The 21911-nt window shown below is 47.7% G+C and overlaps 1 protein-coding gene and 1 long non-coding RNA gene across 4 annotated transcripts in view; one reads left to right on the forward strand and one right to left on the reverse strand.

Moving 5' to 3' along the window:
• The window catches only part of AHDC1 (AT-hook DNA binding motif containing 1), a 191504-nt gene extending 180584 nt beyond the window's left edge, over positions 1-10920 (forward strand). For all 3 annotated transcript variants that reach the window (XM_028738691.2, XM_028738689.2, XM_028738692.2), the window contains 2 exons: positions 3178-3969; positions 9460-10920. The gene's annotated coding sequence lies outside the window, so the exon portion shown is untranslated. The remainder of the gene's footprint in view (positions 1-3177; positions 3970-9459) is intronic.
• Positions 1-21911, reverse strand: part of LOC144328453 (uncharacterized) — a 48354-nt gene that overhangs the window by 21528 nt on the left and 4915 nt on the right. Inside the window, exon 2 of the long non-coding RNA XR_013393720.1 lies at positions 18725-18834. This is a non-coding gene — a long non-coding RNA (uncharacterized LOC144328453). The remainder of the gene's footprint in view (positions 1-18724; positions 18835-21911) is intronic.

Raw genomic sequence — 21911 nt, forward strand, 5'->3', positions numbered from 1 at the left:
GCCAGGAAAAAGCTTCCTGGCACATGAAAGGTGGGACGAGGGGGAGTCAAGCCTGGGATGCACTGTGGCAAAGGGAGGGGAGAAAGGTGGTGGCTTGGAGATCCTTGAAGCCCCTTACCTTAAAGCTGATGTCTGTGTTACTACATAGGAATGAGGCCTTTGTATGACACGGGGGTGCATGTTATACAGCTGCAGGCAGAGCTGTAAATAAGCAGATATGTATTCTGCATCTTATGGCAAAATGTAGGCGAGATAGCTCTGTGCTAATGATGACTTCACATGTAACAGCAAAATGCAGTTCCCTGTGTCTTTGTCCCAGGTTGGCGTTGTCCCTTTCTGTAACTTCTGTAGGGTGCTTATGACTTCCAAGAAGTCATGGTCAGCAGAAGTTCCTGGACACACATTTCCGACACACAAACGCCCTTCAGATATTATAGAAAGGATGCTGTCACACTGGGGTAGAAACACAGGGACCTGTGAATCGTCCCTCAAGTTAGCAAAAAGCAAAATGCTGTAAATATAGGAACTATGTATACATAGCCTCTGCTTCCAGATGCATGCCTGAACTTGAAGGGCCTTTCACTACTTCCGAAATGCACTTCAGCCTGAGCTCTAAAGAACCTCTAGGTGAAAGAAGCTCCATGAATGAGGGGCAGGTATTGAGAATGCCTTTCTACAAGCTCTAGAGGTGAAAACTGTTAACAGGAGATTTGGGGGTGATTTTAGAGAGGGAAAGTAGCTATAAAGCAAGATGGATCCAAGCTATTTGGTTCATTATATTTCTGTTATTGCTGTGTTAGCCACCTTGGGGACTATATGCAGAAAGGCAAGAAATAAACTGAATAAATAGATAAATAAATAATATTAAGGGAGGAATTCAGCATAACGCTAAGCTGGACGCCTCTGCCAACACTAGCATCTCTGGTGGAATGTTCTGCCCTTTCCTCTTATGTGCTGTTCCAAGGATTCTCCTGAACCAATTCTGGGTATGTGCATGGGGGTGGGGACCCCATTGTGCCAGCAGAAGTTCTTGTGCAGCCTTCCATTGTCAGGGCTCATTAGTTGAATGCTGCCCAAAGTGCTGGTTAGGTGGTCACCAAAAGCTAACAGAAGCAAGTGCAGGCCTCTCAAGCACAAGTTTAGTATTATTCTGTTGTGCTCTGAACATTGTTCAATTGGAGGCAAAAGGTTTTCATTTGCAAATCTTGCTGGGTTTTATAATGGGTATGATTGTGAGTGTATAGACCCTTGTAGAAGCAAGGAACTAACACATGCACACACAGCTAGATGCTGTTTCACATTTTGAATCATAAAATTACAGAGTTGGAAGTGACCCCATGGGTCATTGAGTCCAAGCCCCTGCAATACAGGAATCTCAACTAAAGCATCCATGACAGAAGGCCATCCAACCTCTGCTTTAAAACCACCTAGGAAAGAGAGTCCACCACCTCCCAAGGGAGAGCGTTCCACAGTTGAACAGCTCTTACTGTCAGCAGTGGCGGACTTTGGACTTTCAAATTTCAGTGGCACCCTGTGCAACACCAAATTCGGCACCACCACCACAGTCATTGTTGCAGCACCCTCTCAGCTTGGCGCCCAGTTTGGGCCAACTGGCCATGCTCCCCTAAGTTTGCCTCTGCTATCATAAAGTTCTTCCTGATGTTTCGACAGAATCTCCTTTCTTGTAACTTGAAGCAATCATGGATAGCTCAGTTGGCTAGAGTGTGGTGCTGATAACGCCAAGGTTTCGGGTTTGATGCACGTATGGGATAGCTGCATATTCCTACACTGCTGGGGGGAGGACTAGATGATCCTCAGGGTCCCTTCCAACTCTACGATTCCAACTCTGTGATCATATCTCCTCTCAGTTTCCTCTAATGCAAGCTAAACATACCCAACTCCCTCAACCATTCCTCATAAGGCTTCGTTTCCAGACCCTTGATCATCTTGGTCGCCCTCCTCTGCACACATTCTGGCTTGTCAATATCTTTCTTAAACAGTGATGCCCAGAAATGGCTACAGGATTCCAGGTGTGTTCTGACCAAGGCAGAATAGAGCACTACTCTGTTATTTCCCACGATCTGGACACTATATTTTTGCTGATGCAGCCTAGAATAGCATTAGCTTTTTTGCTGCTGCCTCACACTGGCCATGCTGGCTGTGGCTCATGGGAGTTGGAGTCCAATAACATCCAGAGAGCCACAGGTTTCCCCATTCCTGGTCCAGTGTAATTTAGAAAAATGTGTGCTGTTATATCATTGCCATGTGAGTTTCCCCACCCACGCTCCACGTCATTTGCTGTTTACAGGGATAGTGAATCTTACCATGCAATGACGTCTTGTCATGTGTTTTGTCTTATAGGACTTTGTGGAACAGAAAGGATGGAAAACCAATCTGTGGCTTTCCATCTCTCTCTCTCTCTTTCTCACCCCCCCCCCCACCATAATGTCCAGTTTCTACCAAGGGTGCAGTGCTAAACTATGGAACATCTCTTTCACAAATATTTGAACATAGCTTTTTAAAGCAATTTTCTAAAACACAAACCCATATACAGGCAACTCCTGTTTTGCATGCATTCAAAGAACATGCAGCCATGCATGTGTGGGCCATTTTCAGACCCAGAAGGGGACGGAATGGGGGCAGGGGGGTGGGCTTATGCAGGCTCCTCTGACAGCCACAATGATCTGCAATGCAACCTGACACAAATGGTCTGTGTAATGTTACACTGAACACCTTGGTGGAAGGGTTGGGGACATAAATTGAATAGGTAATTTTTCCTCTATAGAAAAAAAACTTTAGACTTTTTTTAAAGTGACAGGTTAATTAAATTTAAGTAGGCCCAGTAAGGGTCAGATAAAACTGACCCTGTGGATAGGTCAGTTAGCAGGATACATGGCCATAATATGTATAGACCATAAGTTATCTATCAAATTTTTACTCTTTACTCTAAATAAAAGCAACAAGCATGTGTACCAGGAGAGGTTTAGTTGGTTCTTTTAAAGGCCTACTAAACTGAAGATTAAAATAAGGGGATTTGTCGGACAAAAGGCTATTGGCCCCTCGGGCTCCATGCTCCATGCTCCAGAATGAATGTGCATGCTCTGATGGAATGGGCCATGTTTTGATACATGTCTCTCTCTTTTCTTTTTTCTCCTCCCTTCCCCCTCTCTTTTTCAGAGCTACTTTAGCCAGCACTTTTTCTGGAACACTTTTCAAGTTCTGTATTTAATGGAAATCAAAAACTGATCTTTTTGTTCGTTTGTTTGTTGGTTCTTTTGGGGGGGTTTTCTAAGAAAAAAATAGAGAGAGAGAAAGGAAAAGAGGGGGAAAGGAGAGAGATAAACGCCCCCTTTTTAAAAAAAGAAAGAAAGAAAAAAGAAAATATATTAAAAAAATAAAAATAAAAAACTCGCTTTCTTTGAGAACGGCATGGAGACGATTTTTGAACCAGACCATGTTGTCAGCCCTCCTCTCCTCCCACCCTGCAGTCCAGCAAAAAGACAATCGAACGATCACAGCCACTGCCCACGTGGAGTGCGAGAGCCAGGGGAGCACCCGTGATGCCCAGCACCACCCACCCACCCACAGCATGCATACGAGAAACACACCGGAAGGCAATGGACAACCTTCATGGATAGCCATGGGAAGGGGAAATTTATTTTTGTTTCTTTTTGGGAGAGGGAAAAGAGAACCGTCTAATCTGTGAACTCAAAATGAAAACTCAGTAATGAAGATTGGAGACTCAGCATTTTCCTCCTCGTCCTCGTAGCTCTTTTTCTTTTTTCTTCTCATCTTTCTCTTGTGCAGTTTTTATTATATTATTATTATCATTATTTTTCTCCCAGGTTGTTTGTTTGCATTTTTTTTTATTAAAAAAGAACATTTTTGTTGTCGTTGCTTAATTTCTTTGGGGAGCCCAGAAGATTTTACAAGTCTGTGAACGGGCCTTGGGGACACCGTCATCTGCCAGTAAGTAACAATCTCAGTCTCCTACAATGCTAGCAGTCTAATGTCCTTTCAGGGCCTTGTGGGAAACTAAAATGTCTCACTGTGAGATGCATGAGAGCAAAGCTGGTGGAGTTCCAATGGCACAACAGGACTGCCTTTTCCTCTCCTCCCACTGCATGTCCCCACCCCACCCCATTAATGTCTGAAGGGTCACCCAACCATCTGCAGCTGATTTTGAGGGCACATGGGGGCTGCAGATGAAGGGGAAGTTCTCTTCCACTAGTGCACATGCCTTATGCTAATGGAACAGGAGTACTGGACACCACCCTAAGTACTTCCAAGAGGGTCAGCCATCAAGTGGTGTGGCATATGCAGACATATCCTGGGAATCAGGATCAGGAGGATCAGCCAATGCCCTCCCTAGCATTCACTGCCTGAGCATCTGCTTCACTCTACCTAAAGGCAGGATTGGCCTTGCATTGGGTCCAAGTGGAACATAATTTATGGGTGTATGCCCCCCCCCCCAAGTGACGATGCTACTGTTTTGTCACCAACTTTACCTCTTAAATCAATTGCCCGTTTCCAGGCTCGGGTCATCCTGAACTCTCGTTCAGCCCAACCCTTGTTCAGTTTTTTCTCTGGCTAAACCATGTCTAGACGCACACCTGTTCCTTTAATCCTCTTCATTGTGCTGCTGCACCTTTTGCACACCTCCTCCCTGCCGAGAGTTTGCCACCATCAGAAAGCGTTTTCCTGGAGTGCAGGTGTCTGTCTGGAATTTGCCCCTTTCCACGTGAGTTTCCAGCTCTAATCAGGATGCACTCAAAGCCATCAGGGCCTGGGTAATTTGGCACTAATTGCATGCCAGGTCTGTTTCTCACTGGCTTGTTCAATTTCAGAGAGGGCGTCCCTTTTTACAATCAATCGATATTGGATTAGCATACTGAAACAGCCATATTAAAGTCACATTAAGTGCTCATTTAAGCCCATTCAATGGAAAGTGTGTTGTGTGGGGGAGAGATGGGTCTGTTTATTTCCTTAACCCTTTCCTTGATGTTTATGCTTTTATCTCTGCCACTGAGCTCTCAGGAATCCACAGAACACTAGGCATTGAAAACCTGACTTTAAAAAAATAATAATCAGGGAAGTAGGTTGTTGCTTACTTATTTGTTCTAACAGGCTTTTGGGGACTGGCTGCTTTTAATGAAACGGCTGGTGCCGTGCTGCTTTTATTGTAATTATTTGTATGATTTTAAAAGATTTTATATATGTACATGGTTTTATTTCTATCCATGTTTAATTGCTTTTTAATGATGATTTTTTTTCTTTGCTTTTAGCAGTTCTTATTTTTATATGCAAGCTGCCTTGAGCCCTGTCAGGAAAAAATATGGGGAATAATAATAATCATCATCACCACCATCATAAAGCCTGGAAGCTGCCTTATACTGAGTCAGACCCCATTGGTCCATCTAGCTTAGTATTGTCTACACTGACCGGCAATCTCTAGCATTTGTGACAGGAGTCCTCCTCGGCTCTACCTGAAGATGTGGAGGATTGAACGCAGGACCTTTGGCATGCAAAGCTCCCCCACTGAGCTACAGCCCCTCTTCAAAGATCAAGGCAGTGTACAAAATGTGTAAGCAGGCCCTGCCCAAGTACATTTTCCAGTTGATACATGAAATAATCAAGAAACGGACTGCAGAAAGGAGTGCATTCCACGGCCCCCCTCTGCACAAATGCAGAAATTGGCACCGGATATAGAATTCAGCACACAGATAATCTTCACTCTCTTTTTAAGAGCATGTTTATACATCACTCAAGGCTATGTAGATTGGAAAGTGTGTGGGCTGAGCAAGGCTCAAAAGCCAGAGGGGAGCCTGCTGAATCAGATCTGCAGTGGTCAGGGAGCATGGCTGCTGTATCCGGCATAGCTCTGTGCTGCAAATCTTGAAGCAGGACAAATGATGGAGAGTAAGGAAATGCATAGAAATTGTGGCAGGACTCAGAGAAGGATTATGGCCTATCTCTCTGACATTGTAGCTTCACATATGAAAGTGTTTTTTGACTTCAATGAACATACAAAGGGGCCTTCTTCCATCGAAACTCTTGAAAAGCACATTCTAGGAGGATTCATTTATCTATTATTATTTATTAGGTTCATTTACATGCCGCTCTTAATATAGAAAATTCCGGTTCAGAAATTATGTACTTTTACAACAATCTTTGTATTGGCTGTGGGGTCTTATTGCTTTTATCATTTTCCTGCTCCTCTGTCCTATCTTTTCATACATCTGGTTGGCAAGTAGGCAAGCAGTCCTCAACCAGTGTGACCGCTGAGGGCACTGAGAAGAACAGGATGGCGGGGGGCTGCAGCTCGTGACAGCTTGTCCCCTTTCTGGATCCGGTTTCAGTAGTGGCCTGAAAACAACTAGCAGGCAATAATATCTATGTCGCAGACAGAATTGCACCCGCACGGTTTGCTATGCAGTGCAGGCTGCAGAGTTTTTGAGGGGGCTTTGGGGTGAGATGCCCTTGTGAGGCCTCTCTATGAGTGGGCTCACTTCCTCCTTGCTGTTCACTGATGCCTATTTGCATGCTATCTGCACAGCTGCTCCGAGAGGCCACTGAACAGACAGTGGCAGCAAAGAGGAAGAGGAAGAGCAGGGCCCAGGGGAGCCAGAAATCCACAGTGGGGCGTCTTTTGGGGTCCCCACAGTGCCGATCCCTGACACCTGCTCCAGGAACCAAGTTGTGAGCGCAGTCTCAGCTCATCAGGTCTCCTGCTGCTGAATGAGAGACTTAACAATGGAGTAGAAGAGTGTGTCTTTCCTCTGCACACCCATCTTCCATTGCTCTGAGACAGAGGTGGCGACAGCAGAGCAAAACGATGACTTGTGAGTGGCCACTGTGGACTTGCTATATGTAGCTTCTTCACCCCACACTAAAAAAGTTGCCGAAAAGCTTTGGGTTGTGGGTTGTTTGTTTGCTTACTTGCTTCTTTTTTCACTGCAGGGTGGGACATGGTGGGCACCCGCCTTTTGATAGAAAGGAGGGCTTGGAGGAATACCTGATTGAGCATACTGGGATGGAAAGGTTGACATATACAGAAGCTGACTTAGCAGCTCTGCGCCTTAAAATCTCAAGCTGTGTGCAGACTGGCTTATCGTTACTCACTACTGAACAGGGCTGGTGTCAAGAGTCTCCATGGTCAGGTTTGAAGTGCAAAAAGCTCAGCTTCTGTCAGAAACCACTAGGCTGCAGCCCTGCCCAGAATCCATAGTTTTTAAAATGAATAGGGCAGAGCTGGGAGAAAGGTTTCAGAGGCAGGCCTTAGCTAGGGCAACCACTCCCACCCACCCTTTAAACATGGGTTTCTAGGGCTGCTGTGGTCAGCAGTCCCCCCTTTTCCTCCTGTTGCTGCTCCTCAGTCCCTTCCTACTAGCATCCATTTTGATGCCACTTCTGAGAGCCTCTCAGCGGTAGCTGTCCAATGGGCACCTTCTCCTGCTCTCCCATGCTAACTAAGCTGAACAAGTCTTAGCAGTAACAGTCTCTATGACAACTGATCCCTTAGCTCTCCTCATCCTTTGCCTCGCTAGGATGCCTGTCACTCTGTTTCTTCTGCCTGAGGGCCTCCAGCATCTGTCACGGGAGGGTTGAACGCGCCATTCCTCTGCATTTTTATGCCTCTTGATCCCCAGGTGGCTCTGCCTCTGGAACTACAAAGCTAGGTCCCTTGGACTCGGAAGCTGTGCCTGCTGTTTTTGTTTAGGCATGGCTGGAAAGATCTCCGTGGTGTGACCAGGGCTAAATACTGAGCTTGGATTCAGTCCCGGAACCACACATGACGTGGCTGCGGTACCACTGGTGGCTCCATGTTTTGGAGGATCCTTGGGCAAGACAGCCTCTGTGGCAGCCCAGTTCAGGACTGAGTAACGACAGTCTGCCTGCATACATCTTGAGATTTTTAAGGTGCAAAGCTGCCAGGCCAGCTCTTGTGCATATCAGCCCTTCAACCTCCATACACTCAAAACATTCAGGTATTCCTAAGCTCTCTTTCCTGTCCAAAGGACGGTGGCCACAATCGCTCGCTCAGTCGGTAATGCACTCTACCAATCCACCCAAGGGCCAGTCTGTTTCTCCCTTTTGTTTTCAGGGGCCGACTGCATGCGTTTAAACTACAAGTGCTCTTAACTAGGTTGTTCTGACCTTGAATGCAGCATTTCCCCCTTACAAATTGCCTGTGTGCAGGCCCCATTCCAGACTGGAACTCTTCTGTGGGGGGTAGGGGGCCTTTAACCCTTTGCCACCCCATTGCAGTCTTCATCCAAATCGGGGGCCCTATACTAGCAATATAATTTGCAAAAAAGTGAGGGGGTGGGTAGGCAGAATAGACATCCCATTAACAAATAGGGGCACTTTATTCTGCAAGGCCCATAGCTCAGTGGTAGAGCATCTGCCTTGCATGCAGAAAGCCCAAAGTTCAATCTGTGACACCTCCAGGTCAGGCTAGGAGAGAACCTTATCTGAAACCATGAAGAGCTGCTGTCAGTCACTGTAAACAATGCTGAGCTAGATGGACCAGTGGTCTGATAGGCAGGATTCCTGCATTGTGGGTGGTTGGACCAGATGACCCCTTGGGTCTCTACAATTCTATAAGTCTATGAGCTCTATGTTCCAATGATGTGGTACGAGAACAAACAGGGGCAAAGTGTTAAAAACAACATGCAAGGGTTTAAATCCCCTATCAATAAATAATAACAAGAGCTATGCACAATTCACAATTGTTCACTTCAGGGCTGGACAAAAAACCCTGGGCTGGACCCAGGAGCAGAGCTACACTGTTACAGTCACTTGGTCCTTATACTGAAAGATTTGTTGAATGGCATCAAGAGACATCGTAGGCTAATAATACGCCTCCCATAGATGGGCCTAGATTGCAACGTGCCATGAGCAGACAGCAGATCTGTGGCTGAACAGTGCCCTGATACTTCTAGTAAGAAAGACAAGCCACACACTGTGGGATGATAGGGTAGCTCAGTGGTAGAATACATGCACTGCCTGCAGAAGATCCTGAGTTCAGTCCCTGGAATCCCCAAGTAAAAGAATTTCAGGCCACCAAACAAAGGAGACAACAGTGAGTGAGATGGAGCAGGGGTTTGACTCGTACAAGGCAGCTTCATGTGTTCAAGGCAAACACTGCGTATGTTCAGAGGCCCTCTAAAACCGTCGCATTCTGAATCGGAGGCTACTTTTGAAAAACCACGTACTTAGGAGCCTCTTGGCTGCACTGACCTGCTGTTGTTATGCTGGTGCTATTTACCCGAAGGTGGGGAACCTATGGCCCTCCATATATTGCCGGAGTACAACTCCCATCTTTCCTAACAACCAACCGATGCTGGCTGGGACTGATCAGAGTTAACATCCAGCATGATTTGGAGGGCACCAGGTTCCTCAAGCCTAGCTTCTGTGTCATTGCTGTTAATTCTTTCCCTTTGTTTCTGTTCCCAGTTCCCACAACCAACAGGAAGATCCTCCCCCGACCACACTGGCTATGCTCTTGTGACAAACGGAAATGCACCCTTCTTGGTTCCTCTTGACATTGCTCCTTCAGGAGGCTGGGTAGAGAGAAGGAGGACTTCCCCCTTGAAGAATCCTCATCCACTGAGAAGTCCCAGCAAGAAGACAGAAGCCTCGTGTTGCCTTTCCCTCCCTGCCCCCCTGCCCAACCCCAATACACACCTGTATTACTGTGGCCCTCTATGTTACTGCCTCTCCTGCCTCTCCCTGCTGCCCCCAACCCCAGGTCTGTCACTGAGATGCTTGTGTCTCCTTTGTTGAGAAGCAAGGTGGGGTGGAGGGTGGGAAAATGGGGCTTTTCTTTCTGCACAAAACCAGCAATTGTAAATACTTTTCAAAAATATATGAAAAAATGAAAAAAAAAATACAAAAGAGCAAACACAATGAAAACACACGAACACACACACACAGAGAGAGCGCGTTTTCAAAATCAGAAATATATATTGAGAGGAGAAGAAGAAGAAAAAAAGGAGTCCAGAGAGAGTCAAAGCAGGAGAGAAGCTAATTGTGTCAGATATGCACTGAGAAATCTATTTGCAGATTGATTGACAAAAAGTAACAAGAAGCTATTTATTGTATATAATGTTTTATTATAAATCGTGTATTGTATATTGCATCTGTACATCTGCTGTGGTTTTGTGATGTGCAAATTTCAGCATGGGTTTCCTTGAGGTTTTAAGTTGCTTTTTTATTGTTTGTTGAGGGGGGGCGGGATTTTTATTTTTTCGTTTTGTTTTGTTTTGTTTTTTGGCAGTACGCACCCAAAGATCCAAATTTGTATTTTAAAAAGAAAAGTGGGAGGGGGGGGGGAGATTAAAGACAAGCAAATGCACCCTCTTTTGTTAGGGAGAGGGAGGGGAGCAACGGCATTTTCTGAGTTCTCATTGGCCACTTGTAAACCGTATTTCTTCCATGTGTGCCCCGTTGCGCCAGTGCTGAGCTCAGGGTGTATGTGTGTGTGTGCGTGTGAGCGAGTGACTTCTTTTTCCACCTTTGTCCTGCCCTCTCTATTCCCTCCCTTTCCTGGATTTGGAAACTTATGTACAGCTTTGTGGATTGTGCAAAAACAGAAAAAAGAAAGAAACTTAAAAAAAGAGGAAGACCCCCCACCCCTGTTCTGTGTTACCCATTACTGATCTGAACTGTACAACTAAATATACCAGACTTGGTAGTCGACTGGAGACAGAACACACCTGATTTGTCACCATATAAGCTCCTGCTTGCTTGATTCCTTCCCCAGGCCACGTTGCCTTCATCCACACCACCCCTCAAAGCCCCTCTTTTTATTTTGCTTCCCCTCCCCCCTCCCTGTGCCCCAACTGGTCTTTTTGTGTATTTAGGAAGGAATTTTTAATAGACACTTTTTTATATTAAAAGAAACCTATATATTGAGTGACGAGGCTGCTTTGTGTGCTTCTGTTGACAACTGAATGGATGCCTAGGGTATCTAGGGAGCGTCTGTTGCCAGCACTTGGGGATTGGGGAGGGGAGGGGCTGGAACTAATGCTTAGCTCATGCACTTCAGATGCTCTGCTTAGTTATGCGTTGGGGTGGGGGTGGGAGAGGCACTTCTAAGGCCAAATCCAGGAACAATGGGTTGCAAAGGCTGCCATTCTGACATTTGGGCTGCAATCAAAGGGCATCATCAGATGGAGAGCATAAGCTTTTGCTCTTTGCAGTTCTGTAGGATCCTGATTTCCAGCTTGCTGCCACTTGGCTCTAGGCTCCCAGCCTCTCTGTTGGCGGCATGAAAATAGCTCGCTTGTTTTTCTCGACTCAGAGGCCTCCGCACCAGAACACCAGAATAAGCTTGGCGGGGTGGATGAGATTTTTTCTGGCCTGCATTTCAAAGCGGGAAGCCTTGTCTGTGCGACTTTGTCTGCCGTTGCTCCCACTGTGGTTGGAAGACAAGGTGCCCTAAAAAATGCTGTGCTGCTGGGAAGCCAGGAGGAAACTGAAGGGCACTTCAAGATGGCAACTTATACACACAGAGAGTTCAGCATTTGCGTGCTAATTCAGGGGAAAGTGGGTGCCATCACAATGCACAGGTAACTTTTTTTTTTTTTTTTGCTTGTGCACAATGACCGACAGGCAGATTTTTTGTGTGCATTTTAATATGCCAGTGTCTGCTATGTGGGACAAACTAGGGAAGATGGGGTAAGTGAACAACTACATCACGAACAAAGGGGGAATAAAGATCTTCATTGGAAACAAGTGGAAGACCAGCAGCAGCTCCTATTCACCAAGAGGCCACTATCGAGTCGGCATTAGGGGTGCTGCCGAGGAGAGAGCAGATCCAGTCTCCAAGGAGTGTGCTGCTGCGGTCACTGCCATCCAAGCAGCAGCAGTGGACAAAACATTCCTTGGTAGCCAAATCTACTGCCCTATGCCTTCTGCCATCTGTGGCAGTTGCCTCACCTTGCCTCATGGGTGGCCAGCCCTGCACTATTCTAAAGGTTTCTATATTAGATGGAATAACTCTTGCATGCAGATCTGTTCCCCTTTGAAAGGGAGCAAACAGGCATTATAATTTTGCATCCAAAGCCTACCCTGGATGCTAACAAATAGTGGTTTAACCATCCATCCTGCTTCTCCTCTTGGATCTTTAAAAAAGTGCCATGTGTGTATTCAGAAGTGGCTCTGTTCATCCTTCACTTTACCATCCCCACCATAACAAAAATATGGGCAATAGGAACACAGAAATATTTTTTATATTAAGATCATTGGTCCAACTAGCTCCAGATTTGCCTATACTGGGATGAGGAATCCCATCAGCCTCAGCCCCCACGGCCAATGGGAGTTGTAGTTCAGCCAGTGCAGAATGCACAGAGTGCAAGCTTCCTTCCCACCTCTCACCCCTTGTTAGCCCCCAAATAAAGCAGAGCTTCTAAAAAAATGTTCAGCCATCAGTAGGTCCCCATGGGAAATAGCTACCACAAGTTCCTTGCCATGTTGCAGAAACTCTACAAAGTGGTGTAGGTTGTGGAGGTTTCCCACCTTTTTTCAAAAAAAAAAAAAAAAAAGATAAATGGCTGGATAGGCAAAAAACACATAGCTATGTCCTTGCAATCCATACACTCCCAAGGTGTTTATATGATGAGGAACAAATCTGATTCGGATGACATTTTAATATGAATCCACCTAATCAGAAACAATATGCAAACTAAAAGATCTCTTTTAAAATACACATTTCCTACACAAAAATGTGTGCAAAAATGCATATATTGGGGAAAGTTTGGATTTTTTAATGCATGCATTCATTAAAATACCTAGAATGTATTCTGTTACAGGAAAATGCTTGAAGAAATGCATATTAGACAAAATGGCATGCAGAAAAATGTTTGGATTAGGAGAAATGTGCAGTAAAGTGCTGTCCTGCACCATCCCCTGAGCTAGCCCATTGATCTCAAGTGCGCTGGAGGCCGTGGCCTGGCTGTCAGTGTTGAAGGAAGATTCTGCTGCCTGTCTGCTCCGCTTTGATCATGGAATTGGGGTGTGTGCTTGGAGGAATGAGAGGCCGATGCCCCAGTTTAAATAGGATGCCAGGCACACACAAAACTGCATGGGTACGTTTGACCACATTTCAGACAGTTGGGGGTAATCAAGAAGGAAGTGATCTGGAGTAGGACAACCCAAAAAAGCCAGAATAGAGTGATGGAAGGAGAAGAAAGGGAAAGCCCCCTGAAATGATCAATTCAGTTCTCTTGAAATAGTGATCTGTCCCTTTACCATCAGCCTGTCTGGGATGGGCAGGCGGGCAAAAAAGGTAGCAGGAAGAGAGACAAAGAGGGTGGCACAGAAAGAGAAAAATAGGGTAACCACACCTACTTTGGGGTCATGCAGGAAAAAGGATCTCTCCTAGCATAGGACACCTCTTTTTGGGGGTAGGGGATATCTGATTCAATTCCACATTTTTTCCTGGAATACTCAGGGCTGGCCTGCCATTGAACTGGGCGATTGGTGCTAGAATGAAGGCAGGAACTGGTGGTGTAGCAAGACCTTTCCTTTTCTTTCTGAAGCGCTGCAGCAGGGAGAGAAGAGTGCCATTTAGGCTCTGCTTCAGGAAGGCAAATGTCTTGGGCCAGCACTGAGCTTCCTCCCACGGTTTCCATCTCTGCATCTGCTGCCAGAACTCATCCTCGTCCCCCGTCCCCCCCGCCCTTGCCCCTGCAGCTGGGCTCCAGGACCAAAAATAAGCCTGGCGAGGAGTTAACGTGCTGGGCAGGAAGGCGCAATAGGAGATAATCTGCAGGAGGGGGCAGACTCAGATCCTCTCACCAACAGGCTTTGTTTGCTCTTAAAATCCAACCACAACTCTCATGTTTTTACCGACTCCCTTTTCCTTCCTTCCTTTCTCTACCCTTCAGAAGAAAGCAAAAGGAGATGCATCTTGGGTCACTGTGTGCTTATTTCATTGGCAATCAACTGTTTAGGACAGGGGTGGGGAGCCCTAAATGCCTCCCTATCAGTAAATAGCTAACTTCTCCAAAAACAAATCATGAATGCTCAATAAACAATAAACTTCAACCTTGGCCTGATCACTCTTTTTCAAGGGAGCTGTCCCACATTCCTCTTGCTTCAGTTCTCCTTGTAAATATATCTTTATCTGTTGAAGAATCTCTTTGATACTCAGTTGGGAGATAAGGCTTAGTATAGTCCTAACATGAGTAAGCAGGAGTTTCCAAAATGGTCTAGTAGGGAGTGCAAACTGGTTGCAGGCTGAAGTCAACTAGGAAATTACATGTTCTTCTCATGTAAGAACATAAGAGACATGCTGGATCCATCTGGTCCAGGATCCAGAGCTCACAGTGGCCAACCAGATGCACATGAGATGCCCACAAGCATAACCTGAGCACAACAGCAAATGTCCCTACTTGTGATTTCCAGCGGCTGGCATTCAGCAGCATTCACTGTCTCTGTCAGTGGAGGTAGAATATTGTCATCAAGGTTAGTAGCCAATGATAGCCATGGTGCTGAGTGCTGATTTGTCCCCATGGTATTGATAAAAATCGGCGAGAGGATATAGAACCTTAGCAGCCATTGCAGTGGTTGACATTACCAACACACACACACACACCCCACCAGTTCCTAGTCTTGTGCAAGTCACTTTTCTCCCTCTTGTCTTGGCAAGGGGCTACAGCTGAATGGTAGAGCACATGCCTGATGTGCAGAAGGCCATGGGTTCAATGCCTGTCATTTCCAAATAGGGTTGGAAAAGACTCTTGTCTGAAACCCCAGCAGGCTTATCAGTGGTAGTCTTTGAGTTTCTCCAGATGATGTATTTATCAAATATTCACTCCGATTTGCTTAAACAAAGGTTACAGTCATTGTATATTGAGCATTCATTCTGATTTGTTTGTGGGGAAGTTATACACCATGAGCACTGATTGAATGATTTAAGTTATACCCTCCCTCCCTCCAAGGAGCCCAAGGTGGCATGCACGGTTCGCCCCTCCCCATTTTATCCTCACAACAACCTTGGGAAGTGGGTTAGGTTAGGAGACAGCCCGAGGTCACCCAGTGAGTTTCATGGCTGGTTGGCAGTTTGAACCCTGGTCTACCAGGTCCTAGTGCAACACTCTAACCACTACACCACACTGGCTCTCTTAGGCCATGTAAACCCCACACTTTTAAAGCACATTCCCACCCCACCCCTGCAATAATCCTGGGAACAGTAGTTTATCCTTCACAAACTATAATTCCCAGCACCACAGTTCCCAGAATTCTTTGGGGCAGAGCAGGGGAATATGCTTTAAATGTATGGTGTATACACAACCTCAGTCAATGGAAATGTGTGAATGTGAGTGTGGGTGATAGGAGATTGATGGGGCTATGGCTTTGGGGGGGCTGGATGTGGGTGGGTGTAGGCATGTGTTTAGATTCTTATGAGAGCTGCACCCGCTAGCCCTAGCTGAAGAAACTTCCACTGTGGTTCCTCCTCTACAGACTCTCCTAACTGTCAACTCCATAAGATTGCTCCACCCAGTAGCTATTACTACAGATCCCTTGAATAGAAGGATGCAGGCAACCTCTGCTGCCAACAAGCACGTTAAGTCTAGGTGGGATTCCTTCTTGTGTGTCCCTTAAGCTCGGATCCTCATTTCTCAAATCCTCTGCTGCCTCCAGCATCGCACCCTGTGCTCAAAAGTGCACAGTTGGAGTTCAGGGTACAGCTGGATGTTTCCTGACTCAGCATTCCCAATGCAAATAAGGCGGGTGGAGATGGAGGAGGGCAGCAAACTGAGAGTGACCCCCGTGAATGCATGCTTATTTTCTCTCAACTAAAGAAGTAGAAGTAAAAAGTAGATTTGCATAATTTATCACTGTTTTGATTCTGGCATACACAAAGTGTGAAACAGAGGCCTGTCTTGCAGACCAATCCTGTTTGTCCCAGAGCAGTGCGCTTCTGTCTCCTACAGTTATGCAGGCAGAGACCTGGCCCTTGGCCTACGTGGCATCTCTCTTGGGCATGAGCAAACGGCGCGGCATGCGCTCCTCTCCTGCTAGGCAGCCTCTCACTCTTGCTTGTGGGCGCATGAATCATTGTGGGAAAGTTGTCACCTAGCAGGAGCACCACCCGCCCTTTGCTGTCCTTCAGCATCAGGGGGAGAGAAAGAAGCTGAGGCAAAGCTTCCTCCTTCCTAGCCATTAATGCAGACTGCAGATCCTAGCAAGGCGACAGGTCTCCTAGCACCTGCAGGCCACAGCTTCCCTGGATGGGGGGGGGGGGACTTGATAGATGGCTGTGAGGGTAGCTGTTGTGTACCAACCAGCAAAAGGAAGAAGGAGGCAGCAGCATTGACTCTGGACTGCAGACAGGTTAAGAGAGACAGATGGGTGGGTGCAAGGGGGGGGGGGCGGTGGCGGGAGAATGCAAGTGCCATAAACACCGCCTGGCGTGAAAGTTCCAGGAATCAAAAGACAGCCCTGTCAGTGTCCTTACTCTAGGAGGGGATGCAGCAGCCTTGCGGGGCGGGGGGGGTGGAGGTGGAGGGGGCCACAGAGGTGGGAGAGACAGGCAGGCAGGCTGGGAGAGCAGAGGAGGGAGGAGGAGGAGGCGCAAGGCAGTCTCTACCTGTGGGTGGTGAGGAGAGGTTAGCAATATCCACAGGGTCATGGGTATTGCTACTAAGTGCTTTTGGAAAGCTGAGGGGGGGCTGGGGAGGGAGAAAGGAGGTTGCCATGGTGAAAAAAAACACATGATGCATACTGATGGACTGGTGGGGAAGGAGAAGGGGGGGGTGAGAACTGCCACAGCAAATATGAGAGGCTTGAGAGCCATCTGTACAGTGAAAGGAGAAAGCTAGGAGGAATGGGGGGGGTGGAGAGGGAGGAAACAGGGAGGGGAATGTGGCTTTTGCCGCAAAGCCTCTTTCCTTTGGGGATGGCATTTCTGAACAATCTCCTTTGCTGAAGCAATGCTCTCCCCAGCCTCTCTCTGCCAGGCTCACCCTCCTTCTCTACGTTGCTATTCCTCTCTCTCTCCCCCCCCCCCTTCTCATGAGAAAGGAGAAGGACACAAAACAGGCATTTCCCTTTGCTGAGCTTCTCTGAGCGCAGGGAGGGAGGGAGAGAGAGAAAAACCCGACCCCAAAATGTTCCCCACCTCCCTTCTCCTGTGATCTTGGCCAAATCAAACAATGAGCCTGGAAAAAGATCAGAAAAAGCCAGCCACCTGCCAAACCAACTGTGACCTTGCAGGGTCTGATTTAAAGGATCCATGCGCTTTATTTTCACAGCACCAACCAGGCTGACAGCTGGGGGGGGGGGGGAGAGAGAAGGCTACAGGCCCTCATATTTATAGGAGTAGCAAGCAAAAAAGGAGAAAGGGGTGAGCCCAAGTATGTTGCAAGATACTGGGGACTGAAAGATAAGAGACAGGAGGAGAGAGGGTGTTTCTTCTTGCTGAATCAGAAATTCCAGGTCAAAAGTATCCGTCAACAGATAGCATTTCCATTTGATTCTCTCCAATTGGGAGAGATTAGGGCTGGCTCCAGGTTTGACGGGGTCACCAGCTCAATGGGGGGGGGGCTAGCAACCCTGCAGCTGGCAGCTGTGAACTGCCACCTTAAATTCTCCCGGGGATCCCCACTGGGTGGTGCTATCTTGCGGGCATTGTGGGAAATTTAAAATGGCAGCTCACAGACCCAGCTGCTCAGCATGGAGAAGAGTGGGCAGGGCCGGGCAGGGGTTTGCGTCCCACCAGGGTTGCTGAGGGTGCAGCAGTTGCCGGTTCTGAATGCAGAACTAGTTTTAGCAGGCCAGCAATCAGAAAAAATTGTGCTCTGGGTTTGTTTGTGAGTGGTCTCTAACAGTATAGTGGAGGGGACATTATATGTGAATGCAAAAGAGCAAAATCCTAAACAAGGGTTGCTAAAGGGAGATAGTGGCAGAGGCGGTTTTCCTGCCTGCTTTATTAATGCACAAATGTCTTCCATCTCAACAGAGGTCACATCTGCACCACACATTTAAAGAAGCATCATGCCACTTTAAACAGCCATGGCTCCCCCCACCTCACCCCCAAATCCTGGGGACTGTCATTTGTTAAGGGTAATGAAAGTTGTTAGGAGAGGAGACCCCTGTTCCCCTCACAGCACTACCATTCCTAAGGAAGAGGGATTGACCGCTAAACCACTCTGGAGAGGGTAGCTCTGTGAGGGGACTAGGGGTCTCCTAACAACTCTCAGCATCTTTAACAAACTACAGTTCCCAGGATGCTTTGGGGGAAGCCATGACCATTAAAGCGATATAAGAGCACTTTAAACGGTGCATATGTGGCCAGGGTGCCCCTTGCACCTTCAGTAGTTGTGTAGCAGAGGGAACTTCAGCAGGCGCCGTTTGACATGAAAGTGAGACCCCCTGAAATTCTGTCTTCTGCATCACTCATAAAGGGGCAAGAGCCCCGTCCCCTTTTGCACCTGCTCATTCTCAGCTGAGCACTTTAAAGAGGGTGGCCGCTTAGGCAGCACTGAAAAAGAGGGCGAAATAAAGCAATGAATTAGCAAATGCTAATGCCAATTTATATATCCAGATGCAATTTAGAAAAGATTGCTATAATTTATATCAAAAGACAGTACATCTCACCATAGTGGGAAAGACTGTGTGACCAGGTGCCCTTTGAGCCTGTTCAACATTCTGCTGACCAGTGCTATGGATGGGAACATGTAGGCATCTCCTGTCCTCCCTAATTCTTTACCTTAGAACAGGACTTGACCAGATGGTTCTTCAGAAGGCGCCTTTCAATAGAGAACTGTCCTTCGGAAAATAGAGAGCCCTCCAGACTGGCATTTCTTCTCCAGGTGAATCCTGCAACATGCAATTGACACAATAGTAGAGCATTAGTAGACAGTCAACACATCATTCCACTTTGCTAGTTGTTCTGCAATGCTTCCCCAGTGTTGTTGCATGATTGCTGTCTGGACTGGCTCTCTTGTACTATAACACAACAATAACAGGAGATAAAGAGTAAACTGGGAGTAGACTGGGATATCTGTGGCATTAAAAAAAGGAGGGGTTTCAGCAAGAAGCTATGGGATGTGTCCCTATTGAAAGCAAAGCCGGGTTTCCACCCTGAAACCTTTACAGACTCAAACAGTGTCATGAAAGTGGGATTGCATATAACTACCCTGATACCATCATGAGAGCAAATCATCACAAATGAGCAATAAAAAGACCGCCTTTCCTGTGAAACACATTTCTGGAAGTTGGGCAATAGGGGCAGTACAGGATTCCTTTTGGTGTACCGACCTCCCCGCTACACCAAGGATTCCCTGCCCGAGCTGCTTCAGGTCGTGGCGGATGTTCTCCTGGAGACACCTAGTTTGGTTGTCCTAGGGGATTTTAATATCCATGCCGACACGACCTTACAAGGGGCCGCTCGGGACTTCGTGGAAAGCATGGCCTCCATGGGGCTGTCCCTGAATAACTTTGGCCCAACCCATAGCCGCGGACATGCCTTGGACCTGGTGTTTACCTCCATGGATGTTGGTGTTCTGACACTAAATAAAAGCGAAACAAAAGAAGTGCCATGGTCAGACCACTTCCTGGTGCAACTTGACTTCTCCGCGACCCTTCCCCTCTGCAGGGAGGTGGGACCGATTCGGATGGTCCGCCCCCGCCACTTAATGGATCCAAATGGCTTCCAGAGAGTGGTAGGGGATGCTTTATCCCATGTTGATGGCCTTTCAGCTGATTCCCTGGTGGCCCGCTGGAATGTGGAGTTAACCAGGGCTATTGACTGTTTGGCTCCGAAGCGCCCTCTCCGATTGCATGGAGCCCGGACAGCCCCGTGGTTTTCCACGGATCTGAGGGCAATGAAACAATCGTTGAGACGGCTAGAGCGCCGGTGGCGGATGACCCATTCTGAAGCTGACCGGACACAGGTTAGAGCTCAGTGTCGAGCCTACCAAGTGGCGGTAGCGACGGCGAAGAAGGCCTTCTTCGCCGCCTCTATTGCATCTGCAGAAAACAGCAGCAGGAGACTTTTTCAGGTGGTCCGCAATTTAGCGGAACCACCTGCTACATCGGGGCCCAGTACGGGCCACATGATCTCCTGCAATGATTTTGCAAAGTTTTTTGCAGATAAAGTCGCTCAGATTCGGGAAGAGGTAGACGCCACCGTGGGAGCAGGGCCAGGGCGGGAGAGTGCTAGAGTCCTGTCTAGTCAAATTGCGTGGGATCAATTCCAATCTGTTACCTCCGAGGATGTGGACAGGCTGCTTGGACGAGTGAAACCAACCACCTGTCTCCTGGATCCTTGCCCATCCTGGCTTATAAAAGCTAGCCGGGAAGGGCTGGGCGATGGGCTTCGTGGGGTGGTGAATGCTTCCCTCCGTGAGGGAACCTTCCCAGACCCGTTGAAAGAGGCGGTTATTAAACCGCTTCTTAAAAAACCATCTTTAGATGCGGCCACGATGGCCAACTATCGCCCAGTCTCAAATCTTCCATTCTTGGGCAAGGTGATTGAGCGAGTGGTTGCTGAACAACTCCAGGCACGCCTGGAAGAAGCGGACCATTTGGATCCCTTCCAATCGGGATTCAGGCCTCATCACGGGACTGAAACTGCCTTGGTCGCACTGGTTGATGATCTCCGGCGGGCTAGGGACAAAGGTGAGAGCTGTTTCCTAGTTCTGCTGGATCTCTCAGCGGCATTTGATACCATCGACCATAACATCCTTCTGGACCGTCTTGAGGGGCTGGGAGCTGGGGGTACTGTCATACAGTGGTTCCGCTCCTTCCTCCTGGGCCGTGTTCAGAAAGTGGTGGTGGGGGATGAGTGTTCAGACCCCTGGGCTCTCACTTGTGGGGTGCCTCAGGGTTCTGTCCTCTCCCCTATGCTTTTCAACATCTACATGCAGCCGCTGGGAGAGATCATCAGGGGGTTTGGGCTGGGTGTTCATCAGTATGCAGATGATACCCAGCTCTACCTTTCTTTCAAATCAGAACCAGTGAAGGCGGTGACGGTCCTGTGTGAGTGTCTGGAGGCGGTTGGAGGATGGATGGCGGCAAACAGATTGAGATTGAATCCTGACAAGACAGAAGTACTGTTTCTGGGGGACAGGAGGCGGGCAGGTGTGGAGGATTCCCTGGTCCTGAATGGGGTAACCGTGCCCCTGAAGGACCAGGTGCGCAGCCTGGGAGTCATTTTGGACTCACAGCTGTCCATGGAGGCACAGGTTAAATCCGTGTCCAGGGCAGCTGTGTACCAGCTCCATCTGGTACGTAGGCTGAGACCCTATCTGCCCGCGGACTGCCTCGCCAGAGTGGTGCATGCTCTGGTTATCTCCCGCTTGGACTACTGCAATGCGCTCTACGTGGGGCTACCGTTGAAGGTGACCCGGAAACTACAACTAATCCAGAATGCAGCAGCCAGACTGGTGACTGGGAACGGCCGCCGAGACCATATAACACCGGTCTTGAAAGACCTACATTGGCTCCCAGTACGTTTCCGAGCACAATTCAAAGTGTTGGTGCTGACCTTTAAAGCCCTAAACGGCCTCGGTCCAGTATACCTGAAGGAGCGTCTCCACCTCCATCGTTCTACCCGGACACTGAGGTCCAGCACCGAGGGCCTTCTGGCGGTTCCCTCACTGCGAGAAGCCAAGTTACAGGGAACCAGGCAGAGGGCCTTCTCGGTAGTGGCGCCCTCCCTGTGGAACGCCCTCCCACCAGATGTCAAAGAGAACAACAACTACCAGACTTTTAGAAGACATCTGAAGGCAGCCCTGTTTAGGGAAGCTTTTAATGTTTGATGTATCACAGTATTTTAATATTCTTTTGGAAGCCGCCCAGAGTGGCTGGGGAAACCCAGCCAGATGGGCGGGGTATAAATAATAAATTATTATTATTATTATTATTATTATTTTGTGCAGTTTCAGCCTGGA

This window comes from Podarcis muralis, chromosome 7 (assembly GCF_964188315.1).
Source record: "Podarcis muralis chromosome 7, rPodMur119.hap1.1, whole genome shotgun sequence".
Lineage (NCBI taxonomy): Eukaryota > Metazoa > Chordata > Lepidosauria > Squamata > Lacertidae > Podarcis > Podarcis muralis.